This window comes from Martes martes (assembly GCF_963455335.1).
Source record: "Martes martes genome assembly, chromosome: 4".
Classification (NCBI taxonomy): Eukaryota; Metazoa; Chordata; class Mammalia; order Carnivora; family Mustelidae; genus Martes; species Martes martes.
Window position 1 is genome coordinate 149,877,042 of NC_137891.1, and position 6,419 is coordinate 149,883,460.

Genomic DNA, 6,419 nt, shown 5'->3' on the forward strand with positions numbered 1-6,419 from the left:
CTTGCACATTCAAGACCCCCATAGACTACCTTGTTCACTTCTGTGTCCTCAATGCCTGTGTCAGGGCCCACCCAGAGGGCGTACCAGTCTATGGCTCTTGTATGTCCTTTCTTCTAGGGTAGCCTGGCAAAGTTGCTGCCCAGAAAGCTACCTGCAGATGGGGCTCTGAGGATTGGAGTTCACTTTCTGGGGACATTCGACTGAAGGCAACTCAGGATCCTTGCAACTGGTTAGGAGCAGGGGAAACCAGGTCAGAGTTAGCTGGGAGAGAGTTGAGGCTTCATTACCAAAGAAATTGGATGTAGAGGCTAAATCCAGGAATTAGGATGGGACAGAGACTGATGTCTCTCAGCCTGGAGTTTAGAGTGGGAATAGAGGAGGAATTGGCGTAAGAACTGGGTTCCTGGGTGTTCTCTCCTACTTTTCTCCATCCACTCCCTCAGTTAGCTAACATTTGCTGAGGCCTCTCTGCAGCAGAATTTTCCATACCCTGGAGTGAACAGTCTTTAATGGAGGAGACAAGCCGCAGCGCATAGGCAGTGACAATCCAGTGTGGTCACAGATGTGACATACATAGGAAAGCTGTAGCAGTTGTGGGAGACCAGGGTAGGTCCCAACCCAGCATAAAAATAAAAAAATTTTCCTAGAGGAATGCTATCTGAGCTGACTCTGGAAGAAGTCAGGAGGGAAGGAGGGGGCACATGTGTGGGTAGGAAGGTTGCCTCAAGGGCCAAGGCAGATGGAAATTCCCCAGTGTCTGGGTATGGGCCTCAGATGAAGGTACTAATGATCACAGACTGTCCAGTTCTTGGGGCCACACGTGTTTGATCTGTCCAGGCCTAATCTAATTGCCTTCAGATCCCTCCTCCCAACTCTTCCAATAACCCACAAATTTAAGTCCATATCAATCCGTTCCAACCAGGATGAGATAATTGGCTCTTAACGTTTGGAGACATTTCCTGATTATGAGAGAACAGGATTTTCTGGAGGTTCAAAGCCTCCTACTTCTCAGCCATCTTGCTGCTGTGTCCTTCCTTTTGGGCCCACACCGAAGCCGGGCCCTCATCCCAACAGCTGAGTGGGCCATTTCCTCCCTTTCTGCACTAGTTACATCAAGTTTAAAATGAGCTCCATAGCCGCGTGGGCAATTCTCACTAAACTGGGAGGCAAGAGAACTGTATTCAAACCCCGGCCCTTGCACAGAGGATTCCCAGACAGTGCTGTGTGAGGGTGGGCAGGGCACTTCCTCCCTCTAGGCCTCAGCTTTCCCATCAGTAAAAAGAGAGAAAGGATGCAAAGACTCTGAGGCCTCTTCCTGCTGTGGCATTCTGTGTCTATGTTGAATCCTGAATGTCCTGCTTTCAGCCTGCTCCTTTGAGATAGAGGCCAGTGATAGAGCAGACCCTGGAAACAGGAGACCTGGATATGATTTGGGCTTTGACTTGCTTTGTGAACTTGAAATGGTCACTTAACCTCTCTGAACCCCTGTATTCTCATTTGGTAAACTGATGTGATACCTAACTCACAGGTTTTGTGAGGCTCCAATGAGCCAAAGGCAATATGGTGATGATGGTGATGATGACGTCTACATAGTAGTCAGTCCCTTGGTATAATCTACAATTGTGGGTATTGCCAGGAAGGTAAGGGCCAGCTCCAGAGTCACAGGGAATGTGAACAAGTCTTTGAAAGCCTTCCCCACGGCCGAGCAAACATTCCCAGCAAGAGCCATAACTCGGGGGAAAAGGGAATTAGTATTTGCTGACTACCTACATCCATTTGTTCCTTCCATTCCTGTCAGCTGAGTGTTAGTGTGCCCACTTATGGGCCAGGTGCCCAGTAAGTAAACCCGTCAGAGACACGGTCTCTTCATCTGTCAAATCTAACATTCCCTGACTCAAGATTGCTGTAGGCTTTGGTGAACAATGAGCACGTATGGCCCCCAGCATCCTGATACCTGGCCTATTTGGAGGAATTCCAAGCTATATGGAAGCTGAGGGGGGCAGCAACTCTTTCCCTGACCCATGCGGGGCTGGACTGGGTCAAGTCCATGCCCCTCCCCCCACCCCCATCCCTGGGCCTTGAGTCCAGTGGGACTTAGGCAGAGAGATGAGGACAGAGGTTACATCAGGAGGCTGCAGTGGGCAATGGTGAGCAGCACGTGGCCATGTAGCATGAAGTGGAGTCTGTCCTAAACAGACATTTCCTGCAGAGTACTTTGGCTGTGCCCAGCTACCCTTGATTTCTCCCTGGCTCTGAAGTCTCCTCGTCATTTCAGTGATCCAGCAGCCTTCTGGTAAAGCTCCTTTCTGCGGTAAGCTTTTGCAAAAGCTTAGTTTTGCCAGAGATGGTTTCAGTTGTTTGCAACTGAGAATCCTGACTGGTGTAGAATAAACCATGTAACATCCCAGACACAGTGCCCAGCACATACTAAGCACTCAAAAAACCACACACACGCACATATGCAGAAACAGGTTCAGAAAAGTAAAATGACCTGCCTGAGGTCACACCGCTAGGCGGTGGTGCTGGTATGGGGCTGACCATGAACATCGTAGTGGTATATTGTATTTAGATATCACTTTACATCATGACACATCATTTTTGAACAATTTACTGTTGATACATTGTTCAGAAGCTTCAGAACACCCTGTGAGGCCCACAAGGCCAGAATATTCTCTTTAGACAGAGAGGAAGGTACTAGCTCAATGTAGCCCTGTTAACAGTCGTGGTCTGGGAGCCAGGTCCCAGGCCTGCAGCCCAGGGCTAGTGTCCTTGTGGTGTCCATGCATATAAGCTCACGTGTGTCCAGGCTGCTGCAGCTAGTGAAGCAGCCCCACCTAAATTTGTGGATACCTGCCACATTAGCGACCTGGGGTGAGTCAGCATCTGCCTGTGAGGCCACCGGGAGGAACACCATGTACCAGAACCTGAAGAAAGGAGTACTCCTGTAGCTACTATGCTAATGGGTGTCGGGGCCTAGGGGGATGGTGCTTGACGTATGGGGTAAGGGGGGGGGGAGGTCAGGTGGAGTCATCCTCAGTGGGGGCCTCCTTTGTTGGGCCTAATAATTGAGGGAGGTTTTGATTCCTGCAGTGTTGGCAGAGTGATTTAATTGGACCTAATGGGAGACTGTGTTTGATGAATATGGATAATACAGGTGATGAGGCCCCAAGGAAAGCTGGTTGGAGAAAGGGTAGGAGCTGAAGACAGGTCTGATGGGAATTAGGGTATGGTTCTATGGGTGAGCCCAGACAGACAGCAGGGACACCTGCTCCTCCCTGGAGGCCTAGAATGCTGACCTGGGTTTTCACCCTGCCTGGCCTTCAGACCTTGCCTTCACACTTGCATGGAATCAGAGAATGTCAGACTCACAGAGTTCTGAGATTAGAATCAGGTTTAGGATTCTAGAATCTAGACCTTTAGCACCACACATGTTAATCATAGAAAACTTCAGAATCTAACAATCTGACAATGGAAGGCCCTTGGGAAAAAATCTAGGCGATCCTTCTCCAGCCTTCATTTAATAACAATAAATAACATCTGTTGAGCTTATCACAACGTCCAAAGTACTTTCACATCTGCACAGCAGTCACACAGAAGGGGGTGATATTCCACTTTCAGGTTGAGTAATGTGCAGAAGAGCCAAATGAGCAGGTTGGGACTGGAATCCAGCTTTGCAGTATAAATTCTATTTTCCATATGCCAAGATTTTGATACCCTTGTCTTTTAGAGTTACAGAAACACTTCTAACTACTTGGCATACATAATGTGTCCAAATTCTCAGATGTTTGTTGTGTAAATTCTGCATGGTCCTATACTGTTTCTTTCTTTCTTTCTTTATTTGACAGAGAGAGAGACCACAAGTAGGCAGAGCAACAGACAGAGAGAGAGGGGGAAGCAGGCTCCCCGCCAAGCAGAGAGCCCGATGCGGGGCTCGACTCCAGGACCCTGGGATCACTACCCGAGCCGAAGGCAGAGGCTTAACCCACTGAGCCACCCAGGCGCTCCCCTATACTGTTTCTTAATGCATTCTGGAAAATTGCAATGCTCTAAGATGTGATTGTCTTTGCGGCATCAGCATAATCAGGGCGGCTACATTCTGCAATAGCTTTTTGGCAGGTTTTATATCATCCAGCACTATTTCCGTTCACAAAGGACTTAACTTATCCAAGAATAGATTTGAAATCACTAATGTAAAGACAGAACTTCAAGTCACTCCGGGTTTAGTCAGAACCTGTTCTGAATTTCTTAGAAAAAGCTAAACTACCAAAAATGCGGAAGGAAAAAAAAAGGCGGGGGGGGGACAATAAGCTTCCTAGGGTAGGCGCGCGCCGCCACACAGAAGGGTGGTTGTGGTGAGGCCGAGGGGCGCCTCAGGCAGGCCACTGGCCGGCTGCGGGCAGCCTCGGGCAGCTCCTCCCCTTCTCTGGGTCTCCGTTTTCCCCGATTTCGAACGGGGATAATAATTCCTGTCCTGGGGAAGTCCGGGAGCCTACGAGCCCTGGGGAAGATCGGCCGCCGCGGGAGAAAGAGCGGGGAGAGACGGAGGCGGGGGAGGGGCTCCGAACCGCGGGGAGCTGCGAGGGGCTTACGGTCTCCATGGTAACGCCCGGCAGCCAGGAGAGAAGGCGGGGTTTGGGAACCCTGGGCTGGAGGGTTTGAAAATGAAGGTTTCACAAAGGAAGCTCCCTCCTGGCGGGAGAAGGGCCTCGTCCGAGATCGCTCTGTCCGCCTTCGAGCTGCCCTCGGCGCGGGCCGTGCGGTGGTTCCTGCCGCTGTCGCCGACGCGGAGCACGCGGCGCGGCCCGGGGACCGACGCTGGCAGCAAGTCACGGGCAGGGCCGGCCTCGGAGCCCCGCTGTCCTGACCCCGAATCAGTGTCCTTCTCTGTACCAGAATGTTGTTTCTCTGAACCTTGGTTTCCCCAGCTGTATAATGAGACAGTTGAAAGGAAGAGGTCTCCGAGAGCCCTTTGAGCTGACAGTGTTCAACGAAACTATTAGCAAACACACTGGAGATGGAGTCCTAAGACGAGGATCGTGCGAGGGGTGGGCATTGTCTGCTTTGTCTCTGGATCCTCCACCCCAGCAAATGGGGAGGCACGGAGTGGACATCGGTGTTTGTGGAACGAGTATTTATGAGGCCGGATACATTCATTCTTTGGTTGCACAAGGTTTAAAGCGCATCTGCTATGTGGCAGGCATTGTGATAGCTCAAAGAAGGGCTCAGTCACTGAGACTGGAGAGTTCTGGAAGCTTTGTTGGAGAAGGAAGCCTGGGGCAAGGGAAAGGGGTGCTCAAGAGGGCACAGGTGAGGGAGAAGAATCGTTGTGCCTTGAGCTGCCCAACTAAATGCTCTGCTTTCATGTCCTGGGGCTTCCCAGACAAATATGACTTTTCCTCATCCTGTCTCCAGGAGGATGATTTCATTCTCAGGTTTCCTGCTGGGCAATGAGGTAGACAGCCAGGCGAAGACTCTTCTACAAAAAATTCAAAAAGTTCTGTTGAGGAAGAGGGTAGGGCATGTGGCCCCTGCTGGCTTCTCCTAGGAGGTCCCACTTCATTTATTTTTCTTTTGTGGTTGGCTTATTGGAGACGTGTGTCAAGGCCATGCCTCTTCCTCACCCCTCACCTGGTGTGGCAAAAAAGAATGATGCACCAGAATTTGAAACCTGGATTCAAATTCTGACTATTTCCAGCTCAGTGTGTGGCCTTCCACAGGTTGTCTTCCTTTCCTGGTCCTAGTTTGCTAAGATAGATAGATGGATGGATAGATAGATAGATAGATAGATAGGGATCTTCACAGCGATTTAATGAGAATGAAATGGGAAAATGGCTATGAAATCCTTCCTACCTCCTCACCAAAGTCATATTTATCATTTACTGTGAACCAGACATTTTACAAACATTTATCTATACTCTGAACAACAATCCTGGAGTGTTGGTATTTATTATCCAAATTTAACACATAAGGAAACTGCGACTCTTCTGGAGAAGTGCAGAAATTTGCCTAAGGCCATATAGCTAGGAAACTACAGGTCAGAATCTAGACCCCAGTGTTTCTGATCAAAGTGTAACTTTAACAGCAGATTCCTTGGAATCTTCATTTCTCCACCAAATGGCATTTATTGAGCATATACTGTGAGGTAGCTGGCAGCTGAGAATAGAATAAGGAATAAGAAACTACCATTCAGGGGGCACCTGGGTGGCTCAGTGGGTTAAGCCTCTGCCTTCAGCTCAGGTCATGATCTCAGGGTCCTGGGATCAAGTCCCACATGGGGCTTTCTGCTCAGCAGGGAGCCTGCTTCCCCCTCCCTGCCTGCTGCTCTGCCTACTTGTGATCTCTCTTTCTCTGTCAAATCAATCAATCAATCAATCAAACTACCATTCAGGATGTCAGAAGGAAATATGTGGCATTCCCAA